The sequence below is a fragment of the Bos mutus genome, chromosome 18 (genome assembly GCF_027580195.1).
Source record: "Bos mutus isolate GX-2022 chromosome 18, NWIPB_WYAK_1.1, whole genome shotgun sequence".
NCBI classification, from domain to species: domain Eukaryota; kingdom Metazoa; phylum Chordata; class Mammalia; order Artiodactyla; family Bovidae; genus Bos; species Bos mutus.
In genome coordinates, this window is record NC_091634.1 from 43,949,616 (window position 1) to 43,976,829 (window position 27,214).

The 27,214-nt window shown below is 54.1% G+C and overlaps 1 protein-coding gene across 9 annotated transcripts in view; it reads right to left on the bottom strand.

Moving 5' to 3' along the window:
• The window catches only part of ADCY7 (adenylate cyclase 7), a 64,080-nt gene extending 40,141 nt beyond the window's left edge, over positions 1 to 23,939 (bottom strand). For 2 of the 9 annotated variants that reach the window (XM_070388454.1, XM_070388446.1), the window contains exons 1-2: positions 3,410 to 3,486; positions 2,455 to 2,529 (exon numbers count right to left, since the gene is read on the bottom strand). The gene's annotated coding sequence lies outside the window, so the exon portion shown is untranslated. Of the gene's footprint in view, positions 1 to 2,454; positions 2,530 to 3,368; positions 3,487 to 9,094; positions 9,114 to 12,960; positions 13,086 to 22,927; positions 23,064 to 23,919 lie in introns of those variants that run through there. The other 7 variants (XM_070388449.1, XM_070388448.1, XM_070388451.1 and 4 more) reach the window with 7 other exon arrangements.
• Positions 23,940 to 27,214: the final 3,275 nt, after the last annotated feature.

The following is a 27,214-nucleotide window of genomic DNA, read 5'->3' on the forward strand; positions in this document are numbered from 1 at the left end:
AATACTGCACTGAATACTTAATTTTCAACATGGTAGATTTTGTGTGTTCTTAGCATAATAATAATAATGATAAATTAAAAGCAGGGAGGAAACTTTGGGCTGTGAGGGACAGGTGTACAACAAAGATTGTAGTGATGGTTTCATGGGTGTATACATATCTCCAAACTTATCAAGTAGTACACAATTAAAATGCACAGCTTTTTGTATGTCACTCATACCTCAATAAAGAGGTTTTTCATAAATACATAAAGTAAAAAATCAAGAAGAAACTCAAAGGGCACTATAAAGCGATTGATAACTGAAGTGACACTCTAAATATATTAACATAGACGTGTTCCTGGCATGTCAGAGTGGGTGTATACGTGTGTGCACACAGATATATAAATACGTATGTGAATACCCCAAACATAAATATGTGTGTTAATCGCTCAGTCGTGTCCGACTCTTTGCGACCCCATGGGGTGTTGCCTACCAGGCTCCTCTGTCCATGTGATTTTCCAAACATAAATAGAGTGTATAAATCAAAGAGCTTCCCAGGTGGCTCAGTGGTAAAGAATCTACCTGCCAAAGCAGAAGACAGAGAGATGCAGGTTCAATCCCTGGGTCAGGAAGATCCCCTGGAATAGGAAATGGCCACCCCCACCAGTATTCTTCCTTGGGAAATCCCATGGACAGAGGAGCCTGGCTGGTACATTTCATGAAGTTTCAAAGAAGTGGATACAACTGAGCGACTGAGAATACACACACACAAACAAAATAAGAAAAACAGAAAAGTGAACCCCAGGTTCATCACATCTAAGTTGCATGACCCTGAAAAAGTTACCTATCCTTTTTGAGCTGCAGTTTCCTCATTTGAAAAAAAAAAAATGGGGGAATAATGTTCTAACACCCAGCACTTTGAGGGGATTCAGTGGAGGCGATGCAGGCAGAGTGTGGGGGCTGCACCTGGCACAGCATGCCCAAGTCAAGAGGACAGCTCTATTAGGGCGACAGAAAGGGCCTCGAGGGCTAGAGGCAGCCCAGATGCGGTCACAGGCCACAGCACTGAAGAGGTCAGCATTGAAGAGGTCAGAGAGCTCTCTCCGGAAGTGGCGTGGCCTCTGGAGTGGACAGAGCAGCACCAGCCCCTCTGGGCTGCTTTCTGAGGCTTGAGCAGGGTCATCCTCGCAGAGGCTGACTCTCTAAGCGGTGCCTTGCTGGGCTCAAGAGAGCATCTGTCCACTGGGTCAAGGAAGGTGGGCCTGAGCCAGAGAGAGCCTCCAGGCAGCATTGGGTCCTCACCCCCAAGGCCTCTAGGGCTGCGGAGAGGAGAGAAAGCACAATACCCCTCCCTCAAGGCATGCTCTGCACACCCTGAACCCGACGGGGAGACAGAGGGCAAGCAACCAGCCCGCAGGCGTCCTTGACCCATCAGCCTCTGAGCACCTGCTGCAAACAGGTGAAGTCCTTGCCTCCTGACCCCCACGGTGGGTTGCGGGTGCTCGCACTCTACTTTCAGCCAGGGGAACTAACTCTGCGATCTCAAGCTACTTGTCCAAAGCCTCCTAGCTGGGATGCGAAATCAGAACTGCCCACTCCAAGGCCCAGGCTCCGTCCGAACCCCACAGCGGCATCTCCTGATGTGTGCTCTGTCCAACCGCAAGGCCATGAAAAGCATACACACACAGCCGTGCACACGGAGCCGCACATGCGGGGCCACATACACCCCAGTCTCTAGTCACAGGCAGCACAGGCCTTACCATTCTCTTCCTCTTTCTCTCAAGATATCCAAGACTTAGTTGCTCAGTCATGTCTGACTCTTGCGATCCCATGGACTGTAGCCCAACAGGCTCCTCTGCCCATGGGATTTCCCAGGCAGGAATACTGGAGTGGGTTGCCATGCCCTTCTCCAGGGCATCTTCCCGACCCAGGGATCAAACTTGGGTCTCCCACATTGCAGGCAGACTCTTTGCCAACTGAGCCACCAGGGAAGATCCAAAATCTGCTTGCAATGTGGGAGACCCAGTTTCGATCCCAGTATGCTTGCCTGGAGAATTCCATGAACAGAGGAGCTCGGTGGGCTACAGTCGATGGGGTCCCAAAGAGTCTGACATGACTGAGCAACCACCACTTTCACTTTCAAAGATAGGCTGTACACATTAGCGAATTAAAGATTCTGAGAAGTCCTGTAAGAAAGCAAAGCTGCTGAATTAATAAACACGAGTAAACACTTGTCAGTCTTCTTGGTTCATGAGGCTCTTTTCTCATTAGATCTCTAATGAATCCTCTTTGGGAAATGCTGACTCCAGCATCTCAACTCAGGGACCTTCCCCCAAGAAGCACCATGAACAGCATGTCTGCCCCTTTCCTGACAGCCTGGGAGCTCCCTGAAGCTGGGGCCCAACTCCTCCACCACCACCTGACCCTGGGCTGGGTTGGATGGGCGGGCACACGGGGACCAGCCCTGAGTCTCACCTTCAGGGTAGGGTGCGGGGAAGACGGGAGGAGACCCTGCGCTCAGGCAGTCTTCAGCTGGAGAAACAATCCGCCCTGGGGAAGAGAAAGTGGAAGGGAACACTAAGCAACCAGGAGAGACCCTCCTGTCCTACTTCCTGCCTCTCCCATGCCTTGCTTCGAAGTGCTCCCTGCCTCAGTCTCCCTACCTGCTGCAAGCAAAGCAGTGCAGGGGACAGAGACCTAAAGAGCTCTGCCTCTAAGCCCTCTCTGGGCCTGATTCCTCCCAGGGCAGGAAAGGCCCCCAGGGCCTACGAGGTCCCTCCTTGCTCAGGCGACTAGAGAAGTTCGCTGCAGAGAGGTGAGCGGGACAGGCAGATGGAGAGGCATCCCCACACAGAACTCAGCAGGCCCTACAGGGCTCACGGCCTCCCCTTGCACCCATGGAGCCCAGCGAGGTATTGTTGCTGAGTCCGGCTCCCGAAGCCACTGCCCAGAGACCCCCACCACAGAACCCAGCCCTCATCCAAGGGGCCGAGACCCCCCTTCCTCAAGGCTTCCTGAGAACGGTGTGAGGTCAAGGGGGCACATCAGTGGGGAGAAGGGAGAGGGCTGCCTGGTGAAGGCCTAGCCCGGAGCCCGGAAGAGCCCTTCTGCAAGGGAAGCAGCCCCAGCCGACCTCCCTCACACCCCCTGAAACCACAGCCTGGCTTCCGGAGCCGCAAACACAGGGGCTCAGGCACCCCTCCCCATGGCTCTCCCCCGAGCCCAAGTGCCCCCATTCCTAGCCCACCCCTTCCCTTCACAGACTGGTCTTCCAGAGCCAGCCTCCCCTGGGCACAGGCAGTCGCCGTGATGGAGCCTAGGTCCACGGCAGCCACATGTTCCCCCAAACCCAAGCCTCCCCTGGGATCTTCCCCAAGGCCTCCCCTCACCTGTCTGCCACCCCACGGTCAATGAGCTCCGTCCTACTCACCCCTGCCCAACACACTCCTCCAGTGCTTCCTGAGGCCCTCTTTGTGGCTGTGAGATTTGACTTTTTTCAGTTCCCCAAACAAGCCCCACCCTTCTGTCTCCAGGCTCAGGCAGCCTAAGAGCGCTGCCTACCTCTCCAGCCCCAGCTCCCTCCGCCTGGCAAACTCCTACACGTCCTGCAGAGCCAGGCTGAGTGGCCACCTCCTCCAGAAGGGCTGCCCAACCTGGACTCAGAGACTGCGCGTCCCACCACAGCACAGGAATCCTGGCCTGCCACCGCCTCTCCCAAGGCCAGTGTCTGGCCACACACTGCCCCGCTCTCAGGACCCAACACCGCCTGGCACACCGGGGACCCTCACCCCCCAAACTCACGAACTGAGTCAAAAACAGCCTGCCCTGGACTGCGGAGCCTGGGCCCCGAGCCTGGTGTCGCTAGTCCTGTCTGCATGAGCTTTGGCGGGTCACCTGCCTCTCAGGTCTCCCGATTCTCACCTGAGCGGTGGGAACAAACACATTCCCTGGCTCCCCGGGCTGTTCTGGCAGTGAAATGACCTAATGGCTACGAAAACTCCTTATAATATCCAGAAACTTCTCACGGGGAAGGGGGCTGACCTTGCGGTGCTGTTTCTACCCCAGCCCAAGGCCCCTGAGCTGCCATCCAACGGGTGCTCACCAGGCTCCTGCCCACAGCAGGTACCAGGTGAGGTGCTGGGGCTACAACAAACAAGATGGGTGCAGGGTCCCTGCGAGCCCCTGCTGCGGGGAGGGGAGAGACTAGACGCGGGCCACGTAAGCCCCTCGAGGCAAAGAAATGCCAGGGTGGGCGAGGGCCCAGCTTCAGGCCAAGCAATTGTAAACCCAGGAAAGCCTAGTGGTTGAGAGGCACAAGCTCTGAGACCAAACGAGCAAGAACCCCCAGCTCCACATCAGAGAGGCTGGGTGACCTGAGGCACATTAATTGACCTCTCTGGGCCTCGGTTTCCTCATTTGCAGGATGGACGTGTGATGGTACCTAAGGCTCAGGGGCCTGACCCAGAGGCTGGCACCCAGGGAGTGCCGTTATGTGGGGCCACCCCAGCCGGCTCCACACAGGAGGGGTGGGCCGGAGAAACTGATATCACTCCCACTCCATCATCTCCAGCCCAGAAGAGAGAGAGAGGTGGGCTTTGCGGGGCAGGAACATAGCTGAGGACCAGGGTGCCTGAGACAAAGCCCTCACAGCAAAACCTAACTTGCCATCAGCCCCCAAAAGGCAGTTTTTCTCTTCTCTCACTCCCCTGCCAGAAAGCAGACTGGCAGAGAGATCCCAGGGTGCCAGCCCCTGTCCCAGGCCTGAGTGGGAGGCGCCGAGGCATCCCGTCCCCAGGGAACCTGGGCAGCGGCTCCAGGGAGTCTGGGTGTTTCAAAACAAGACGCTTCCCCATTAGGCCAGGGCCCCATTAAAGTAATGCCTCCAGCCAACTTCAAAGGGCTCCTCCTCCCAGAGCCAGATGGGGGCTTGAAGGAGATGCCTGAGGAGTAGGGCTCGGGGAGCAGGGATGGGCAGACCTGGGGGTTCCCTGGCCCGCACAGCAGGGAGGTGGATGGGAGGCAGAGTCAATCTGACTACTGCAGAGATGGGGAGACTGAGGCAGAAAGAGGGGCTGGCCACCCCAAACCCACAGCTCCCTGCTGAGTGCACCCAGGGGAAACATGCCTCCGGCACAGCTCTGACCGGGAAAGCACACCAGCGTCTGGGCCTGTTTCCCCACCTGTGTAGGGAGGGGGCCGCACCCCAGGATCCTGGCCCTCTCCCCGCTCGGCCAACCAGTGACAGCAGGAGCCCCGGACCCAAGTCGGCTGCACCTGAGGTGGTGAACTAAGCCACTTTCAAGGGCAAGGAGGCTCGGATCCTGAAGACAGAGGCCTTCACCCAGTACTCTGGGTCCCGAAGATGGGGGGTGGCACCACTGCCTGCATCTCCCCTGGGGGCCTCCTGATGCCTGAAAGCCAGGCCCGCTATGCTGCTCGCCACCCACAAGTGGCACGCATTCCCCCACATCACAGGCACCCCCACCATCACCCCCCCAGCCCAGCTCAGCAGACAGATCTAGAGGTGGGGCAAGGATGGGGGGTGGGGACGGGCGAAAGCCAGGAGAAAGGGTTTGAACGCAAACGGGACAGGAGGAATTGATCCATCTGTGTGTTAGGGGAATGCAGGAACCCCACAGGCCTCGTTTCCAGGCTCAAGGTCAGCTGTCCCAGCCGCTCTTCACCCAGGGTGGGCTCAGTCTAGCCCCCAGCACAGCACTCTGTTCAGAAAACACCGATGAAGCAAGACCATCAAAGAGATCAGCACACGGAGGTGGCCCCGGCCCTCGCGGGGAGAAGGGTCGCCAGAGAGGAGGCTTTCAGCCGTCTTTCGGTGAAAAGGTGACTTTTCACAAAGCGGGCTCACTCAGCCCGCCCCGCCCCATCCTGAGGCCCTGTCGTGCTAGAGGTGCAGTGGGTGGGGATGTGGGCAAAGGGGCGCCTGGGGAGCAGAGATGCTGCAGCCCCGCAGGCCCACGCCAGGCATTGAGCAAGGCCCCGGCCGTGACAGAGCCCCTTGCGAAATCCGTGGGCCATGGCAGGTTGAGCCGGATGTCGAAGGCTATCAGGTGGGCACCGGGCCACCGTCTTTGGAAGGTGATGGCAGGAGGAGCCACAGGTGGGCGAGTGAAGACTCCACAAGTGAGCCTGGGCTGGGAGGGCAGGGGCAGAGCTGCTGGGCCCCTCGGGCAAAGGAAGGGGGCTCGCCACTGCCAGAAACACGGGAGGCCTCAGTTTGCTGGTCTCAGATGCCTGGGAAGCATTTTTCAGGCCTTAAGTTTACCAGCAACCTGCCTGGGTGCTGCCATTTTACAGAGGAGAAAACTGAGAAACCCAGAGACTGTGACTACCCCAAGGGCTACAGGGAGGCCCCTCAGCAATACCCTTCAGCCGGCCCTGCCCAGCCTCCCCTCCCCTCCCAGGTTCCCTTCTCCAAGGATGCCCACCCTCCCACCCAAGGCAGGACGGGGGAGAGAGCCCCAAACACAGCTGCACGACAGTAACGACAAACACTTCCGCGGGGGCGGCGGCTTCTCCGTGCTGGCCGTGCCATGCACACTCCTTCCTTTATTCTAGAACTACCCAGCACGCTGGGTACCATGCATGACCCATTTCACAGATGCAAGAAACTAGCTCAATCCCCTGCTCATCTTGCACACTGCCAGGAGACGGCGGAGGGGGCACTGAACCCAGGCCTTAATCCAGCTCTGCCTGGAGGCAGGGGGCTGGACCTGATGGCCTCCAGAAGACCTTGCTTCTCTGGTTGCTGTTCCCATACCAAGGCTTGACTCACTGAGCCAAACTACCTCCCAGCTCTTGGCTACTGCGGTCTTTTAAAGGAAAAGAAATGCCGTTGGCACTTCCCACTCATCCCTAAGACCCGACCCCACCAAAGGCTGGACGTGGCCACACTGACTCAGAGACCCTGCCTGGGGTGACCCCTCTGCTGGCTTCCTGAGAGACCCTGAACTTTCCCGGCTGACTTAAGCACTGACCTCAGCCTAGGCAATAAGACGTGGATAGCTGCCTTTAGCTCAGTGTAAACGTGCCCACGGCAGGAGGAGAGAGGTGAGGGACAGGCCACGGGCCACCACTTGATGACCCAGCAGTGCTGGGATGGCAAGTCATAGAAAATGCCCAGGGCTGGGTCATGCACCTCCCCACGGAGGCAGGACGCCAGCGCGTGTCCAAGAACGCAGGCCCCACTGGGGCGAGAGCCCTGACTCAGCCCTGGCTACCCCGAGGTGGGGGCAGACAAGACCCTCCACCAGGAAAGCTCGGCCCCAGGGCCCTCCAAAGCCACCCAAAGCCCGTTCGGCCGCACTCCCCCAACCAGCCCCTCCAAAGACGAGGCGCAGCATCCTGACCCCACGCCAGGCCTCAAACATGGCGGCTCGCCCTGAGAGGCAGCGCACGCCAATGGATGCCCCAAGGACTGGCTGGCTCCCTGTGCGGCCCAGGACAAGACCTCGGGCTTCCCCTCCACAAACGGGGGGCAGACAACACTACCACACCAGGAGGTGGGGGTTGGAAGGGGTGGGTAGGCAGGGAACGGGCTAAAGCAGTAATTACAAACTGTAAAGGGACGCACATCCCCAAAGTAACATCAAGTCGGGCCTCTGTCTCCTCTGAAAAAAGCACCTTTGGCTTTTTGGAAGCCCCATTTTTGCCCCTCACCCCCACTGTACCAGCCCCCATCCCCAAAGGGCCCACAGGAAGCCTGCCTGTCCCCAGACCTACTCCTGGCAAAGAGGCCCCACGACTGCCCTTCACCCCCTACCTCACCCCTGGGGAAATGGTCGCCAGCAAACAGACTCTTGTTTTCAATGAATTACCCCTGGAGACTCCCCCATGAAGTTCACGCCTTCCCTGGGAGGGCAGAGGCTGCACAACCTGAGAGTCCTCCTCCCCCACACCCGGAGCCACAGGAAAACTCCAGGAAGCCAGGGCCCATCTGGAGGGGGGAGGCCCGCAGCCGGGCCAGAAACCAGGCGCTCAGATGAGCCTTCCAGACTCCGCACCCGCTGGACGCCCACACTTCCTGCGGAGCCAACCCCACTACACTTCCTCTTAAGTCTCCCCGTTTCATTTCTGTGTCTTCTTTAGCCCTGTCCAAGCCAAAAATACATGCATGAAGTCACAGGTCCTATTTACAGATTTTTTTTTTTTCCTTTTCTGAAACACATTAAAACGAATACCTACATTTTAAGCACATTCATCCACATGGCTAAAACCAGCTGAGAAGCAGGGCCCACTACCCTGAGAAACGGTGGTCTAGTCACCCCTCACATCATCCACTCCCGTGTCTGTGGTGGAGAGCGCCGGTGACAGGCCACGGTCACACAGCCATTGCAGGCAAAGCCAGTCTGGGCTGCGGCCATCCATCTAGGCCTTGGGGCCAGGGGGGTCTGTCTCTTGGAGGTCCAGCCCTGGCCTCAGCTTTCTCTCCCCCTCCCTATCCCCTCCCTTAGGGGCCGGCCAGGGCCCGCTGTCCTAACCCTCATGTGATGACATGGACAAGAGCCGCTTGCTTTGCCCTGTGTCTGTGTTTGGATGAACAGGCAGAAAGATCCAGAAGGACCCACTCCCCATGGTCCATATTGCTAGTCCCAGAGCTTTGGGCTGAGAGGACTTGGAGGTAAAGAGAGACTGTTCCATCCATTTTCTTCAGGCATCTTGTTCTTTGTCTCTTAGGCATGCATCACTTTCAGAGTGTGGTTTTGGTGTATTTCTTTTTAATCTAACAAAATAAATTTAATTGCTCTTCCCCCGCTCACTTTTACTTTCACTGAGAAAAGTAAAGTGTACTTGTAAATGTGCAGCTACAACCTTGAAGAGAAATGTGGACACTTGACAGTCTGTGGGTCATGGCAGTCTAGGTGGACCGAGCCAAATGACCACCACCACAGTCGTAACAGCAGCTTCTTGTCAGGCTGAGACAAGTCAGTGACCTTGTCCAGGAGGCCCCACACCTGGCCATCCAAAGCCTCCCCTACTGCCAGTCCAGATCATGTCCACCCTCGCCCTGGCCAGGCCTGCCTGGTGGGGAGGGGTGCTGCCCAGGGGCCCCAGGCTTCTAGGACAGATGGCGCCCCATCCCCTCTGCCCTCTTTACCTGGCTTTCCTCCAGGGCCCCCCAACAGCTGGGCCAGGGTCAGGGCCCGCTCAGAGGTGACCGTCGCCTGCCCCTCCTTGGCCAGCGTCCAGACTCACACACGTGAAGGCTCCTTCCACCGGCTACCTAATGAGAATGACTCACATCTGGACCCACAACTTCCTGCTCTGGCGGCGGGAGCAGCAGAAAGGCTAACGTTGAGCCCTCAGCTCAGCGCCTCTCGGGGCATGCAGGCGGGGGCCCCTCTCCCAGCTACAGCAAGAGCCCTCGACAGGAGTGGGGGGAGCCGTCAGGCCAGGCTCCCGGCTCCAATGACCTCATGGAAATTGGAAGCTTCAAACTGGAACAATTTTCATAAAGTAAAAATAAAACAAGAACCCAAAGCCTGCATTAGAAGCCCGGTGACGCTGGCTGGAGGCAGGGGGTGAGCAGCGCCTTAACGAGCAATTAAGAGGCAACAGAAGCCTTCCAGGGAGCCTCTTCCTGGCTCCACCTTTCACACAGGGCCCTGAGCCTCAGTTTCTCCACCCACACAGCGAGGGGGCCTCATCCGTCTCTGAGAGGTCAAAGTCTCCAGCCTGGCTTGCCGCCTCTCCATCTCACAGCTGCCCCCTGCCCCATGCTGGGGCCAGACCAGGGGCCGAGGTTAAGGCCCCGGGTTGAAATCCCTATTCCAAAGAGCCCCCAGAGAACCCCAGCACCCCTGCGTCCCTGGAAGCCACTCATTGAGCTCCAGTTTCCCTTTCCAATGTCAGGCCTCAGCTTCCCTTCTGGAATGGTGGGGTGCTCAGCGGTGAGGCATGAGATAGGAAGGGAGCAGGGCGCAGAGACGCAGCTCCTGGTCCACAGGGCATCCCCTGAACATGTGACACGGGGACCTGGGGTCATTTTCTACCTTGTATCCTGACAGTAAGCCCTATTGTTCAGTAACAAAGAAGGGTGAGCTAAATCGCGTTAGCCATATCTGACTCTTTGCAACCCCATGGACGGCAGCCCGCCAGGTTCCCCTGTCCAAGGGATTCTCCAGGCAAGAATACTGGAGTGGGCTGCCATTTCCTCCTCCAGACAAGAGAACGGAGCCCAGTTTCCCCAGCCTCGCCCTCCCCAGGTCTCCCCTCCAGCTCCTTCCTCAGAGGAGGCACTCTTCCCTGCCGGCCTGCTGAACCCTGAGCCCCAGTCACTGGGCACTTGGCACCCCACCCCTCACACCAACTGTGAGGTCCCAGCAGGCAGGACCTGGGGTCAGCATTTAAACACTGACTGTGTGCTGGGCACCATGCCCAGCCTCAGGAGGAGGTCCTGCTATCATGCCCATTCTGTAGAGAGAAAACTGAGACTCAGAGAGGTTACTCACTCGTGCAAGCACACACAGCTAAAACAAAAAAAGAAACAACGGGAAGAGCCAGAACTGAAACTCAGGTCTGTCTGACTCTATAGCTGGTGCTTTCAATCACTCACATCATGACCCTCCCCAGGTGCAAAGAATGGCTTCCCTGGAGTCAGGCTGCTCCTGCTGGAGAAACTCCCCCCAGGGAGGGGCAGCTGTGGGCTTCCTCAGCCTCAGGCCGGGAAGGCTGGCTTTCCTTCACTCAAGGTGCCAGGCGCACAGCACAACCAGCCCCTCCCCTCTCACTCCGCAACACCCCCTCTCCTCCCTGTGGGCAAGACCCGTCTCGGGTGCTGGGAACACAAGCATGACTTGGACACACCCCCTGCCAGGCAAGCTCCAGGCTAAGATGTGCCCACCGATGACATGGCACAAAGATCTGGGAGGGGCATCCTTGGAGGCAAGATACATGGTCCAGAGCTCAAGGGAGAGAGACCTCACCCACCTAGAGGAGGAAGAGGCCCACGAGAGGGTATCTCAGGCCAGGGAGATGGCCTAGTCAGTGCCTGGCTGCTGCGTGGGAGCCACCAGTCCCCACACAAGAGAGTGGCAAGGCCGTGAAATGGTGGGCAAGATGGAATAAAACTGCAACGAAAACAAGGCAGGCATGGTTGGCAGTCGGCCAAGAGACAAATAACACTGAACACTGAGCAAATAGTTTGGCCCCAGTTGACAAACCCAGATGTCAAGCCCTTCCCCCTAGGGAAGAAACCCCACAGCACCCCAGGCAGATGTCTGGGAGGGAGTGCAGACACGGAAACCATCCATACGAGAGTTGCCACACCCCAGAGGAGCCCTGAGAAGGGTCCAAGCAATCAGGCTGGTGATTCACTCTCATGACAGTCCTTTGTCCCATGAATATGGGATGAAGAGGACGAGAGCTCTGCAGTCAGAGGCCCCATCGAGGGACCTTGGCCCATTATAAAGTCAGGGTGATGTCATCCAACCCCTTGGGAGGCTGTGAGGGTTAAGTGAGAAATGTGTGTAGGGTACACGGTAAGTGCTCAATTATAGCCGAAGACAAGGAAGGCCAGACAGAGGGTGTTCTCTAGATCCTGGCTCTATTGCATGCCTGCCCTGGTCAGAGACCTTCCATGGCTTCTTGGTGTCTCCTGAGTCAAATCCTGGCTCCTCCGCTTGACCCACCACCATGCCTGGCCCAAGTCATCTCTGCAGCCTGATCTCCCGTGACCCCACGATCCAGCTGCCTCACCTCGCTGTGCCCTGGCTCAGGCCTTCCTGCCACTTGGGATGGTTAAAATGCTACTCATCCTGCCAAGACAAGGACAAATGCCACCTTTCCGGAAGCAATGTCCCATCGTCACCTCCTCTGGACCACAGGGCTCTCCTTAGAGGATACACACTGCCCTACTCCTTCCGCAGCTTCCACGTCCAGTAACAGCTCCCTGTTCCTACGGGTAGTCAGCCCTTCAGGGGTGGGCTTCTGGTCAGTGTCCACTGGGGAATGGGCAGGAATGCTGGCTGTGAGCAAGAGGCCTCAGTTCTCACTACAGGACTGCTCGAGTGTCCTCATGACATGCTGGCTGGCTTCCCCTAGAGTGACTCAAAGAGTGACCCCTAAAGTGGCAGGTGACTTAAAATGCTCAATTCTGGGACTTTTGTAGGAACTCAATGAAAAAAAAAAAGATGCTCTCATTTCACTAGGCTGGGAGAATAAGAGCTGGAAGCTGCTGGGGCCACGGCGGTAGGCAGCCCCAGTGACCCTTGCCTCCTGGTATCCACGCCCTTGTATGGTGCCCTCCCACATTACCTGGGTGACCAACAAAATACCATAGACATCACATGCTTGTCTTCTGAAGTTATGAAAGATACTGCAGCTTCCACCTTGCTCCCCCTTGGATTACTCACGCTAGGGGAAGCCAGCCAGCTGCCCATGAGGGCACTCAAGCAGTCCTGTGGTAAGAACTGAGGCCTCCTGCCCACAGCCAGCATCGACCCGCCACCCACACGTCTGAGCCACCTCGGAAGCGCATCCTCCAGTCCTGTCAAGACTGGACTGATGCACTGGCACTGCAGCATCCCTACCTGATCAGGAGTGACGGGGGGAGGGGTGACCTCTTCTCTTCCAGCAGCATCCCCCCACCACCACCACCAAGCACCAGGCACTCAAGAGGGCTTTGTACATTTCTGCCAAACTGATCTGCCCCCAGAGTCTTCTAACAAGAATGCAGAGCAGAAAAACAGAACCCACTCTCTGTGCAGACAGCAGCACTCACTCGGCCTGGGAGGACAGAGCAGTCTGGCCCAGTACTGGCATCACGTCTCCTGGCTGCCCCTCCTTCAGGCCCTCAGCTCTTCCACGCGCTGGGCCAGGGGGACCAAAGTGAGATCCTCAAGGAGACAGCCTCGCTGAGGCAGGCACAAGCTTGTGGTCCCGTCACTCACCCTCCTCCCAGATGGACTTTTCACACTGCTGGGTTGGGGCCCAAGGGGGTTGCATTCCAGTGCAGCGACTCACCTCCCGCGCCTCTGCCTTCATCTCTTCTCGGTTGACTGCAGACTCAGAGATGTGCTAAGATCCCTTCCCTGCTCAGGCGGGAAACATATGGAGATGCTCTGGCTCACTCCTTCACTTATATCCTCCAAGTTACAAGATGGAACAAGGGCCTTCACTCCTAATCAGTGGTGGTCCTAAGGGGTGACTTGGGGTGAGCTACCAAACCACTCCAAAAAAAACACATGTGCTAAGAAGTAAACAGCATCTTTGCTCCCAAAGTCGGCTCCCTTAGCCACTGTCCCGCCTGTGTAGAGATCTAAACAGCTGCTCCTTGTCCCAGTTCCGATGCCAGACAAGGAAAGATGAACAACCCTGCATCCTGTTGGTGGCACAGCCTACCAGGAGGCAGGGGGCTGGCTCCCATGAGCACCCCCTGGCCCCAGCCTCTGCCAGGCCTCCGGGACAGGACTTTGGACAAGGAAAGGGGTAAGCCCGGTCACAGTGTGTTGAGCAACTGCAGAGAATCCTAAAAGAACAGATGTGAAAGCAACTGCCCTGCCAACCAAAAGTCCTTACTTCCTTTGAAAAACTTGGCAGCTGGGCTACACCCGCAGCCTGTCCTTCCCCACACTCCGCCCGGTGTGAACCACTGAGGGACAGGGAGAAAGACCACGTCCCTCCCTACAGATCCTGGGGAGGAAGTTATGGAGATGCCACAAGGTGAAAACACACCCGTGTGCAGAGTTCCACCTTTCATTTAACAGTATCACAGATGCACATACACGGGTGTGTGTGTGTATATATATATTCCACACAAGAAAGTCTGAAAGGATATACTCCAAATCTTAGGAGTTATCATCAGGTGATAAAATTCAGCATAGTTTTAATTTCACACTTTTCTTGTTTATGCCTGTTTTCCAATTTTTTCTAATAAAAGTACACTACCCGAGTAATTAAAAGATTAATGGGGAAAAGCAACTACTATGGAAAAAAAGCAGGAATGAGGAAAAACAGTGGCCTGAGACTGGAAGTTCTCCACTCACTCAGCACCACTTGTAACCAGGTGAAAATGAAAGGTTTTTATAATAATGAAATATACTACTATCTCAAAGCCACTTAAGATTACAAGAAGAGATTGTCCCAGACAATGCAAGCCTCCCAACAGAAGTTTGCAACCCCCTCTCCAAAGTGCTCTTGCGGTGGCCGCAGGGTGGGGTGGGCGTGTGCTGTGCATCAGTCCTTTCGGACTCTTTGCGACCCCATGGACTGTAGCCCGCCAGGTTCCTCCATCCATGGGATTCTCCAGGCAAGAACACTGGAGTGGGTTGCCATTTCCTTCTCCAGGGGTGGGGGTAGTCGAAGCTAAAGTAGATCAAGGCTAGAGACACAACTACCAATTTATAGGAGGTTTGGTGGATAAAGAATGTGTTGATCATTATAGAGAGCTCAAAAAAGCAGAACATCTGGCACAAGAGAGACAATGAATGAATATCAAAACTACGGCTTAAAGAAGACTGGAGAAAGATATCAACCCATTAAAGATATCCCATTATGTAGACGTCATTTGAATTCTGACTTTAAAAACTAAAATATTTTTTAAATTTTATTTTTGACCTGTATGTAACAATTGGAAATCTGAACATAATACATTGGCTGGATAGCTATAATTTTAAAGAATATTGCTAAGTTTTAGATGTGGAGATAATACTTTTTTTTTCTTTCTTTTTTTTAATTCCTTCTCTTTTAGGAATATAAACAAGAATACTTCCTCAGTATTGCAGGTTCAGTTCCAGATCACTGCAATAAACAAATATGTCAACAAGGTGAGTCACACAAATTTTTTGGTTTCCCAGTGCATATAAATGTCATGTTTACACTAGACTGTAGTCTGTTAAGTGTGGAACAGCATTATATCTAAAAAACGTACATACCTTAATTTTAAAATACGTTATTGCTAAAAAATGCAAACCATCATCTGACAAGGTGGCCACAAGCCTTCAATTTGTTTTTTTAAAAAAAAAGAAAGAAACACACACACACAGAATTTACCTACAAAGCACAATAAAAAGAGGCATGGCTGTACTACCATTCCCACAGATGAAGTGACGTGAGGTCTGGAAGGGGGAAGTGCGTGGGAGCAGAGGTGGCTCTAGGGTGGCCCGGGCTGGAAGCCGTGACATCTGGGGGCTAAGTGTGTGTGGGCAGGCATGCTGCTCTGTCTTCCTTCATGGGCATCTAGTTGCTCCATAACGCAATGCTGAAACAGTCACTGGCAGGGCTCTGGCATCGGCTCTCCCATCTGAGTCGCTCAATGCTGGTATCATTTCCAGCCCCTCCCTACAGATGAAAAATGTCCCCCCACCCCCAGGGAGTCTCAAAGCTGGAAGCACAGAAGCAGTCTCAGCCTGGCTCCCTGGAAGGGGTCGGGGAGAGCTTGCTACCCTGTCCCCCAAATCACAAGGACGCGCTCCTAGCCTGACCCCCGAGCATGGGCACAGACGACCCCAGGCCCCTCTGCAGAAGCAGAACAGGCTGTGGGGTTGCAGGCGCCACCACCTTGGACCAGCCCGGAGCGCAGGCCACCTTCTCCTTCGCCTCCACCCGCCTCCCCCACAGGAGCTTAAAGGCTTCCAGTACCAGCCTGGACGGCGGCACCTTAACCCCTCTCCTGGCAAAGCCCTCCAGTGGGCACCCCTCCCTGTCTCATCCTCTGACCACAAAGCAGTTTATGGAGGAGGGAGTTGCTCTCGGCGCCCAAGACCTCCACGCCCCCAGACACAGCCCTACCACAAACCTGCATCCAGCCTTCAAGGTGAGAAGTGGACCTGTCTTAATTCACCCTACAGAAAAGAATCCCAAGTGTGTACAAAGACAGCTATGGGCTCCTTAGCGCAGAGATCTAACTGCAGAACTACTGGAGAAAATCTAAGTGTCCAGCAAGAGCAGGGCTGAGAAAATCAGTCAGGGTTCCTGGTGTACAAAATGCTGGGATGAGCCCAATACGTGTCTGGGAAACCTAACACCTCTACTCCCAAAGCCTGGGAGTAAGCGGGACAGAATAAGAAATGTGATATTCATTTTTTTTCTTCTTGTCACACGTTAGAAAAAAAAAAAAAAACAAGAAATCATCTGGAAAGATTACACCAAGGCAGTAATTGGTTACATTAATGAGCACAGATTCTGGTTTATCTCCCCCACTTAACTGCTTAGGTTTTCTGCTTTTTAATAATAAATGAGAATTATTTCTGTAATTAACATAAAATCCAAGCCATCTGAAAATAAGAAATGAGCTGATCCTCTCCTCCTCCCCAGGAACGCAGCTCAGGGTCTTGGCCCAGGAGGCAGAAGCTGCCTGGCTGTGTGGGACTCCCCACGGTCACCCTGCCTCTCTGAGCCTCAGTTTCCCCGTCTGTCAGACACCAAACCCACCAGGCAAGCCCCTCCCGCCTGGCCATGGGGCCTGTCCCCTCCTCTGTGAGACTGGGGACAATAAGGCACACCCACAAGGCCACAGGAACAACACCTGCCCAGCCTCCCTGCCCCACTCCCTGTGGGCCAGTGCCCTCACTCCCAGCCTTTGCTCATTCCTCTGCCTCTTGGGGACCAGGGGCATCAGAGGCCAAACGTGGAGTGAAACAGTGAGAGAAAAAGAAAGTGAAGTGGCTCAGTCCTGTCCAACTCTTTGCGACCCCATGGACTGTAGCCCGCCAGGCTCCTCTGTCCATGGGATTCTCTTAAGCAAGAGTACTAGAGGGGGTTGCCATTTCCTTCTCCAGATGATCTTCCTGACTCAGGGATTGAACCCGGGTCTCCTGCATTGTAGGCAGATGCTTTACCATCTGAGCTGCCAGGGAAGTCCTACGACCATATCCCCAGACCCTCACCTGATGTGCCAGCCTCCAATCCTTCATGGAGGCAGTACAGCCCCATTTTACAGAGGAAGACCCAGAGACTCAGAGAAGAGAAATAATCACCCACCTACATACACCAAGCCAAGACGAAGACTGCATCCTGGGGGCCCTTCTGAGAGTTCTTCATGGGGTATCAGCAAACCACCCTGTACCACTTCTGCAGAGCCAGGAGCACTGCTGAGGCTGCAGGCAGCATGGAGGGGAGATAGGAACTTGGCAGGACAGAGCAGGCGGGAGCTACACACCTTCGGGCTCCTGCTCCGCCTGCCTGCAGCCCCCGGCCTCTCCCCACACACCTGGCAGGTGCTCAAGTGCAGGCTGGGCCAAGGAGGTGCACCCACTTCAAGGGGGAGCGGGTGGGGGTGGGGAGAGCCCCAGCCTCCGGACCTGGCGCCCTGGGATCAGATGTACACTGACACTCCCCTCAGACAGCAAACTCAGATCCCCCAGAGGCCAGAGCAGACATCAACCAGTGAGGCAGGCTGGCTGTCTGGGCACCAGGGCAAACTGGAAGCTCTGTGTGAGGATGCTCTGCTGCCAAGCTTCACCCAGCAGCTGTCACAAAGGAGTGTGGCCAATGCTGCAAGCCTTCTGAGTTATCAAAGGAAATCAGAAATCTGGTTTTTACAGAAACAGATTCACAGACCTGGAAAACAAATTTACAATTCCCAAAGAGAAGAGGGGGTGGGTAAATTAGGGGTATCAGATTAACGGGGGCCTTCCCTAGTGTTCCAGTCGGTAAAAGAATCTGCCTGCAATGCAGGAGATCACCTGCAGTTCAGGAGACTTGGGTTCAATCCCTGGGTCAGGAAGATCCTCTGGAGAAGGAAATGGCAACCCATTCCAGTAGTCTTGCCTGGAGAATCCCTTGGACTGAGAGGCCTGGCGGGCTGCAGTCCTTGGGGTTGCAAAGAGTTAGACATGAATTAGCAACTTCATTTTTTTGTTTGTTTTAGGATTAACAGATACACACTGCTATATATAAAATAGATAAGGATTTTCTGCATAGCATGGGGAACTATATTCAATACCTAGTAATTATAATGGAAAAGAATCTGAAAAATAAATACATATTAAAATTTATATATGTAACTACAAATATGTTACATATATAACTGAAAAAAAAAAAAAAGAAATCTGGGTTTTTACATAAAATCTCATGGTTTCAGATGCTGGCAATTAATCCAAAATAAATTTCAAGCAGTTCTCTTATAGGTTCTCTGGACTCAATGCTGTGTGGCCCTGACGACTTAATCTCTCTGGGATTCAACTGTCATCTGTAAAGTGGAAAAATAGCCCAAGGTATTGTAACAAGGAAATAAGATACACTTTGTGCATATTAATGATAATAAAAAGCAACAGTAACAACAGCAGCTAAATTCAATGAGTGCCAGGCACTAAGTAACATGAGTTAACCATAGGCATTCTTTTAACTTTGTATTTTGAAATAGTTTCAAACTTTCAGAAAAGTTATATGAAAACTACAAAGAACTCTCCTATACTTTAATTCAGATTTGCCTATTTGTATCATTTATTTATCACTTTTATTATCTGTCTATACATATGTTTCTCTTTAATATTTGAGAGTGGGCTGCTTATACAGTGAGCTTCTAAATACTTCAGTGCATATCTCCTAAGAACAAGGCCCTATATTTGGTCCTTAATATTAATTTGTTCACTTAATATTAATATACTTTAATCTATAAGTGTGAGTCGCTCAGTCATGTGTCTTTGCAACCCCGTGGACTGTAGCCCACCAGGCTCCTCTGTCCATGGAATTCTCTAGGCAAAATTACTGGAATGAGTTGCCATTTCCTTCTCCAGGGGATCTTCCTGACCCAGGGATCGAACTCAGGTCTCCTGCACTGTAGGCAGCTTCTTTACAGTCTGAGTCTAATCTACAGTCCATATCTAATTTCATCAGCTGTCCTAATAACATTCTTTATGTAATTTGTTTCAGCACAGATTCATATATTGCATTTGGTTGTCATGTCACTTTGGTCTCTTTTAATCAGGAGCTATTCCTGACTTTTGAGATAAGTATTCTTATTCCATCTCCTTTTTATTGATAAGAAACAAGCTCAGAGAGGTTGAAGCACCTGCCCAAAGTCACACAGCTAGGAAATGTTAAGCTTGGACTCAAGTCCGAGAGATGCCCTCCAGAGTCTGTGTTCTTGTCCTCCAGGCATAAAAGCTTGCAAATACTAGCCTTTGTTGTTAATCACTGAAAACAGTGCCTCTCTCTGCAAACAGGTAGATGGCTGCTCATAGCCACCTCACTCAGCAGGTGGTCATTAACTGAAGGGGTGGCCTCCTGTGCACACACTGGCTGGACCTCCCACTGCCAGCTCCCCACACTTGGCAATGGCCCTGGCCAAATGCCCACCCTAACGTGAGAGGCCCCATTTAGCTCCCTCTATACAAGCTGGGCAGTGGAGAGCTGGGAGGACCACGGCTCCTGCCTTTCTATTTCCCCTCTTAAAGTGACAGTCAAGGTTCAAATGCCCATGTCCAAAAATCTAAGGAAAACAAACACGCAAGGGGGCAGAGCCTGAAATCAAAAGGGCCCCCAAGCCATGCCCCTGGCTCACACCATCCCTGGGGTCACTTGTCCAAGAGGGGATTGAGCATGTCCTAACATACATGAGAGAGTTGACTGGAGAGAAGTGTTTATAGGAAGAAGGAGGGGCAAGGGCTGGAGGTGGGAGTGGAGTTTTCACTGCAAGGAGCAGAGAGGACTCAGGACTCCAGGGCATCATGCAGCCTGTGTTACATGCAGAGAGGAGCAGGAGGCTGTGGGCTGATCACGCTCAGGAAATGAAACTCAGCTTCCTCAGTGAGGACCCCCAGAGATGTGGACTCATCCATTCTTCTCTGGCCAAAGCCCCTGCCCCCAATTCCAACCCAGACCAGGCGGCATCAGCTTAGGAAACCACTCTCTTTGATTCCCAGATGGGTGTGGCTCAGGGCTGAAAACTGCCACCAACCTTGCCTCCATCACCTCTGGCTCCCGTCCACCCGCCAGCCAGGCCCCATCAGACAGCTCTTCAACAGTCAGTTGTGAGCCACAAATACCAGCAGACTCGCAGCAGGAGAGGTGATGCTGCCAACAAGAGGCTTTGCAATAGATCCAAGTGTCATCTACTGCCTGAGTTCTAGGCCACTCGAGAGGTTAATTTGTGCTGAAATATCTCAAAATCCTGGCACCTTCCTTTTGCACATCCTATTAAATTTGGAAGTTTACAGACCTCACCTGCAAGCCCAATTCAAAGTTTCAGAAGCTAGAATAGCTCTTGAAACACTTCCAGAACAAACAAGAGAGTTTTGCTTTTCTTCTTCATTGTAGACAATGTTGAAAATACAGAAAGCATGAATAAATAAGAAAAGGATCTATTAACAGAGCCCCCCACCCCCGAAAAGATATCGCAATGAAGACGCCTCCATCTACCCTAGACAGATGGCCGGCCTACTCTGTGAGCCTCTCTCTACAGAGGTGTTTGGGACTCAACCGTAAGCACTGTCACCCCTCTTAGCCAGCAGGCTTCCGACTGCAGGGACCACGTCTAACTCGCTGTTCTGCCTCCTGCCCAGGCAGGCCATTCAAGGCTCCCTTGTTGGAGTTGCCATGGAGGCTATGTAAGTCTTTACCCCCCCATTTGCAGTTCCTTTGAGCCCAGTTACAAAAGAAGGGGTTCCAAAAGGTAGGGTCAGTAGCAAAACCCCAGAGCATCCCCCAGTGAGGGGTAGGAACAGGAAGAAGGAAGAGTTGGGCAGGTAGGTGGACAGGCAATATGTTTCACTCTTGAGGGGGATTTAACGGGCCCGCTTGAGACTGCCTGGGGGGTGGGATCAGGCTCCTAATGGGCACCGAGACTCCACCAGAACCAGGCCAAAACTGGACAGGAAGACCAGAAGGCCAGGCCCTAGTCCCCACTCCAGGCCTAACTTGCTACAAGCCCTTTGAAGACTTCAGCTTTCCCACTCGTAAACGGTGTTGATCATTCCTGTCCTAACTCACAGGATCAAATGGTACAAGGAACATGCCACAGCTCTGTAAGCCATCTGGCCTCAGAAATTAGAACTCTCTCGCCTCTTCTTGCCTTCCTCCATAAAAGGCCCAAGAACAACCATGCTTATAAGCCCGAGGGCATCAAGGGCTGAGGAAGATCTAGCCACTGAGGACCCCAAACATTCAGCACAGTGGGAGGCAGATCCAAAAGGCCCCCTGTAGACCCAGCTTGCCACTCCAATGAGGCCTCCTCACTCCACCAGGGATCTGCCCTGAGAGTTCCAGGTCCACAGTGGGACACGCTCCCCTCTCCTAGGAGGGCACCTGGCCACATGGAAAAGCAGTGACTGAATGCCAGAGGCCCTCCTCTCAGGGCCCAGAGCCCCAGCTTGTCAAGTCCCCTCAGCTTCACAGCTGATCATTCATTCATGCATGTTTCTGTTGAACATCATCCTGGACCAGGTGTGAGGCTTCAGCAAGCCATGAGGGCCCTGAACCTAAGGCCAGTCCAGATCTGGGCATTCCAGACACAGCCCAACCTCTAAGGGCACCTGTGGCTCTCACCTTAAAGGCTCTACTTGTAATGAAACGGCCCCAACTCTCATTTTCCAGCTTTGGCTCTTGGCTGCAGAAAGAACAAGTGTTCTTGGCCTTTGGGAAAGGGGATCAAAGATATAAACCAGGAGAGAGAACAACTAGAGCCCACACTGAGAAAGCCTCCAGCATTTCACTCCCAACCAGGGATGGTTAGCTTCCCTTTCACGTGAAAGATTAGGTTTCTGTCTTGCCAGCTCTCCATCTACACACCGCCCTGGCCCCCCACAGGCAAGGGGGTCCTGCTCACTGCTGGCTGTAGCTGGACGGCTTCTAGCCAGCCCTTAGTCTTGTCCTTACCTGAGTTTTCTCTCTGAGTTATTTCTTACTTTAAACAGAGTACATTGGTCTTCCAGGGGCCCCTGCCTTTTCAGAGCCTAGGAAACCCGACAAACCAGCCCCTCTTTACCATCATAACCCAATGGGCATCTCAACAGAGCGGTCGGAGGGTGCCGGACCCGGGGAGCACAGAGCCACGCCCCTCAGTGAGGTCTCAGTCTGTCATCCGGAGAGTGGAGTTGGGCCCAGTTCCTGCCCCGGGGTCCTGTCTGGGCCAGGGTCTTCCCCGAAGTACCTGACGGAGGGGGACATCTGAGAAGACCCTACCCAAGCTCGGGCTGGAGAAAGAGCAAGACCTGGGTGGGGGCGGCTCCGAGGGCAAGTTGCTGGCCGGGGTGTGGGGGTCGCGCCTCTCCCGGCTCCTGAGACGGGGAAAAGGCAGGCCGAGCGCGGGGCCGGGCTGCAGCCGCCCCGGCCCACACCCACCCCTCCGTCTGGGTGCGGCCCCGGCGGGCGGGAGGCGAGGAAGCCGCAGACGCGCCCCCCACGCCCACGCCCCGCCGCGCTGGGGTCCGAGGACCCGACTGGCGGCCGCGCGCCCCCTCGGCCCGGCCGGCCGCGCCTCTCCCCGCCGGCGCCGGCGCGCGCTCACCTGCCGGCCCGCCCGCTCCGCTCCGCTCCGCGCGGCTCCCGCTCCGGCCGCTCCGCCGCCCGAGTGGCCGCGCCGCCGCGGGCCGGATCGCGCGATGCGGGCGGGGGCGGCGGAGCGGCCGCAGGCGCCCCCCGCTGGCCGCCCGGCCCAGCCCCGAGCCCGCGACCTCGCGGCCGGGAGGGAGCGCCGCGTGCCGCCGCCCTGCTCGGTTTCCCCCAGAAAGGCTGAAAACGCGGACACCCCACGGCCGGCGCCCGCCTGCCCACGCGGGTGTGGGAGCCAGCGGCCAGGCGCCCTGGGAACGTGGGCAGGAAATAAAACCTTCTCCAAACTCATTTCTTCCTCAAAGTCACGCACGTGTCTGGACGCGCCAGGTGCAGCCTCACCCGCCCGGAGGGAAACACTTTCTAGCAAACTCTTTCAGCTGTTTCTGCTCCGATTTCCCACCCCACACCCCCACTAGCAACGCCCGTTTCTAGAAGGATCCATAGACTGTGGTCTGGTACCCTCCTGCCAAGATGAGGGAAATGAGTCGCAACCTACTGTTTCATTCGGGCCTTCAACTCCTAGGGGGTCTGGAGGTCCGAGCCGCCCCAACCGCGAGTCTGGCCTTGATTGACTTTCTTCTCTGGCACCAGGAAGACCAAGCCTGCCTCAGAAAGTAGTTGTCCTCAGAAAGTAGGTGTCGTAACCCTGTCATGACCCCACTCACTGCTGCCGACAACCCAGGGTGGGGCCCCAGAACTGGCAGCAAAAAAAAAAAAAAAAAAAAAACCGCTGTCCTGTTTCCGAAGCACCAAGGCTGGAAGAGCAAGAAAACCCTCCTCTTGAGTCACGGCTGGGAGGGACAGAAACTGACTGAAGGGGTAATCAAGATGAGGAGGGCATTTAGCTCATAGACCTGCATGAGTTTCTCTCTTCCCACTTGTCCGAAGCGCCCTTATGCCCACCGTGTTAACTGGGGGCTCCCGTTTTGCTGAGAGGAATCAAGTGAGCCCCTGTTATACCCATATCTCAGGTCCAACCTCAGAGGCCAGAGCCCCACAGGAAAGATGCCTGCTGCTGCTAAGTCGCTTTAGTCGTGTCCGACTCTGTGCGACCCCATAGGTGGCAGCCCACCTGGCTCCCCGTCCCCGGGATTCTCCAGGCAAGAATACTGGAGTGGGTTGCCATTTCTTTCTCCAACGCATGAAAGTGAAAAGTGAAAGTGAAGTCGCTCAGTCGTATCCAACTCCTAGTGACCCCATGGACTGCAGCCTACCAGGCTCCTCCATCCATGGGATTTTCCAGGCAAGAGTACTGGAGTGGGGTGCCATTGCCTTCTCTGAGGAAAGATGCCTAGGAGTCTGCAACTGAACGAACCCCCAGGTGATCCTGTGAAAAGCCGGTTGATGAACTGTGGTCTACTTGGGACCGTGTGATGGAATCCTGGAGTCAGGTACCCGGAGGTAACCCCCCGGGGATGAAACCCTGAGCGTGTGTGTCACAGCCTTGACCCCACAGTGGACTTAGAACCCAGCCCAGAGGCCACCTACTTTGGACCTTGAGGAATCAGATGATGGGACACTGGAAGGTGATGTCCATTTCAGGTGGCAGGTGGGAAGATCCCAGCGGAGCCTTCTGTCTGTCAGCAGCAAGCCTTGCCTCGTTCCCCAGAGACAGGCCGGGCACCGCCTCAGGCTCCCACAGCCTCTAGGGTGTCCAGAAGGTGGCCCCTGGCCTTCTGGGCTGGAGCCCTGACAGGTCACTGCTGCTTCCCCAGGGCTCACAGGGGAAGGTCTTCCTAGTGGCTGGGACTTCCTCCACAGGAAATGGGAAGCCAGGGCAGGCAGACCTAATCCTCAGCAGAACTCAGCAGAACCAGCTCAGGCTCCGTGCCCGCCACCTCCTGCAGCCCCTCCCCCCCGCCACCACTCAGGAAGTGAGAGGACCCACCTGTGTGCTCCAAGGCCTCAAGAACAGTGAGTGCCTCTGCCCTGGGGCAGTGTGTTCCCTAGAGAGAGGCGGGGCCCTAGGCATCCGATGACCCAGCTGGGGCTTATGTTCAGCAATCTCTCTGCAGGCCTTCAGCTGGAAGCCTTCAGCCCCTCATGGTGTGTGTGGCGGGGCGGGGGGAGGGGGGGGGCGGTCAGGGCAGGGAGCGATTCTACGACCTCCCACCTTTGCATGTGTGCATGTGTGTGTCATCTTTATGCAACTCTATGACCAATTCTCTTGACAGCAAACAGGAAAGCAGAGCTGGAGAAAGTGAGTTAACCATGACGCCTGCCTCAGTGCTCACCAAGAACTGCCAGGATAGTTCCATCACCCCATCAGTGCTGTGGTCACCTCAGTGGCTGCCTTCTTGCATCCTAAGTCCTCGGTCAGTGATTCTCAAACTGTGGCCAGCATGAGAATCACCCAGAAGCCTGGTGAAAACGCACACTGCCGGGCCCAACTTTGAATTTCAGATGCAGCAGTTCTGGTGTGGCCACCAAGAGTTTTACCTTCTACCCAGCTCCTGGGTGGGGCTTCTCTGGAGGCTCAGCAGTGAAGAATCCCCTCAGAAAGAAGGAGATGAGGGTTCCATCCCCGGCTCAGGAAGGTCTCCTGGAGAAGGAAATGGCAACCCACTCTAGTATTCTTGCCAGAAAAATCCCATGGACAGAGGAGCCTGGCGGGCTGTGGTTCCTGGGGCCCCAGAGCCAGACTCGACTGAGCCAGCCTGTGTAGAAGGCTCTAAGGCACTGGTCTCCAACTATGGGTGGATCCTATTCCCAGAGATTCTGGTCCTGGGGTGGGTCTGTGAACATGCATTAGTAAAAACCCCCACATGAGTTTAGTTCGTGTCAAGGATGGCACTTGAAATCAGAAAGGGAAGGAATGGCTTCATCAATATACATGACTGAGCGACTTCACTTTCACTTTTCACTTTCATGCATTGGAGAAGGAAATGGCAACCCACTCCAGTGTTCTTGCCTGGAGAATCCCAGGGATGGGGGAGCCTGGTGGGCTGCCGTCTTTGGGGTCTCACAGAGTCAGTAGCAGAGGCAGAATTATTATTGATACATAGCACCTCTTGTTATTATTGTTTAGTTGCTAAGTTGTGTCCAACTCTGAGACCCCATGGACTGTTGCTCACCAGGCTCCTCTGTGCATGGGGATTCTCCAGGCAAGAATACTGGAATGGGTTGCCATTTCCATCTCCAGGGGATCTTTCCAGCCCAGGGGTCGAACCTGCATCTCCTACGTGGTAGGTACAGTGGATTCTTTACCACTGAGCCACCTGGGAAGCCAAAAAGGCAATATAGTATATTCTAAATTGTAAGGATAAATGGAACTCACACCATACTAAAAGACCAGTAACAACAACAGTCAACCAATAGACTCAAGATCTTTGTTCATGAAAACAAAACTTACAAAAGAAGGTACTTTAGTAATTTTGGATTGGAGAAGCCTGCATAGGAAGTCAAATCCACACTGAAGGGTTGTAGTTAAAAGTTGCACGTGTCTGTCCAGGTAAGTGGGTCTCCAAATGCCCACATCAAGCATGTTTGTGATTTTAATTATCCACAGTGTTGAAAACACATTTGTCTGAAGAGTCCCTCTAACTGCCCCAGGGGCAGTGTACCCCACCCCCCTCCACAGGGCCAGTGTCTGCTGCTAGAAAACCATCAACGTTTGTTGCCTGAATGAATTCCTATGGTAGACAACAGTTCAGGGGCCTTGTTTCACTTGTGTAGGGAGAAGAAGATTCAAAAACCTAAAATAAATCACGACAGAAGAAGTTATGATTTGCCTATCTCAGCAAACTCAACCCGTCTCCTTATCAGGCTGGGCAGGACAGCACACAAGTTTCCCGAGGTTGGTGCTTGTCATTTCAGACCTGGTCCAACTTCTTCACTCATTACTATGTGGAGCAGCGTCCACCTTCCCAGCCAGATGGTCCTTGTTACTTACCCCTAAGGAAGAAGGAGCTTTATTCTTGTCCTCACTCCCTTTAGCAGTCTTGCCATGGACAGATGCCCTGTGAGAACCTGTGTATGGGCTGTGTGGATATCAATTTTAAATTAGAAAGGGGAAATGTACTTCACAGTAGAAAAATGAAACAATCCAAGGATAAGAAGGATGAAATGCCACTCCCTGAGATAACTCATTCTCAAGGTTTGGGATATAGTCTCCTACACCCTTCTCCTTGGCAACCCAATTTTATATTAGAAAACTCGCCAGGTCAAATCATTATGCTGCACCCTTTAGACTTCCACAGTGCTGTATGTCAGTTGTATCTCAATAAAATTGAAGGCAAAAAACTGGTCAGAAAAGATGGTAGACTGAACCCGTTGTTTACTGCTGCCTCCTTAAACCTACTAAAACAGCAATAAAAGCATTTTTTAAGTCCCATAAGAATGAAGAAAATGAAGAAAAAACAGATTTGGAAGGTGAAAAGCAGGCTTTTCAGTGGTGCTGACTTGGCAGACATGAGAAACTGAATCTTCCCTGGCAGTTGGGGAAACGAAGACTCAATCCCAATTATACTGGGATAAGCTCCAAAGTCTTGAAAAGTGGAAGTGCCAAGTATCTCAGGAAGCATCATAGGGCTCAAGTAAAGAAGGTAGTTTGAAAACCTCAGGAGCAGTGAAGACTGCCAGCCTCTCCCCCACCCTGACCACCAACGTCCCCGCCCACCCCCAGCTGAGTACCCCTCCTCATTCACACAGAAGTCTGCAAGGGTATTCTCTGCAAAAGCTAAAACAAGTCTCTGGAATGGACTACGCCAAGTCCAGCTGTCAGAAAAGAGAAATTTAAAAGGCAAATTTATATGGAAAACTGAGACATAGCCAGCCTTGCCCC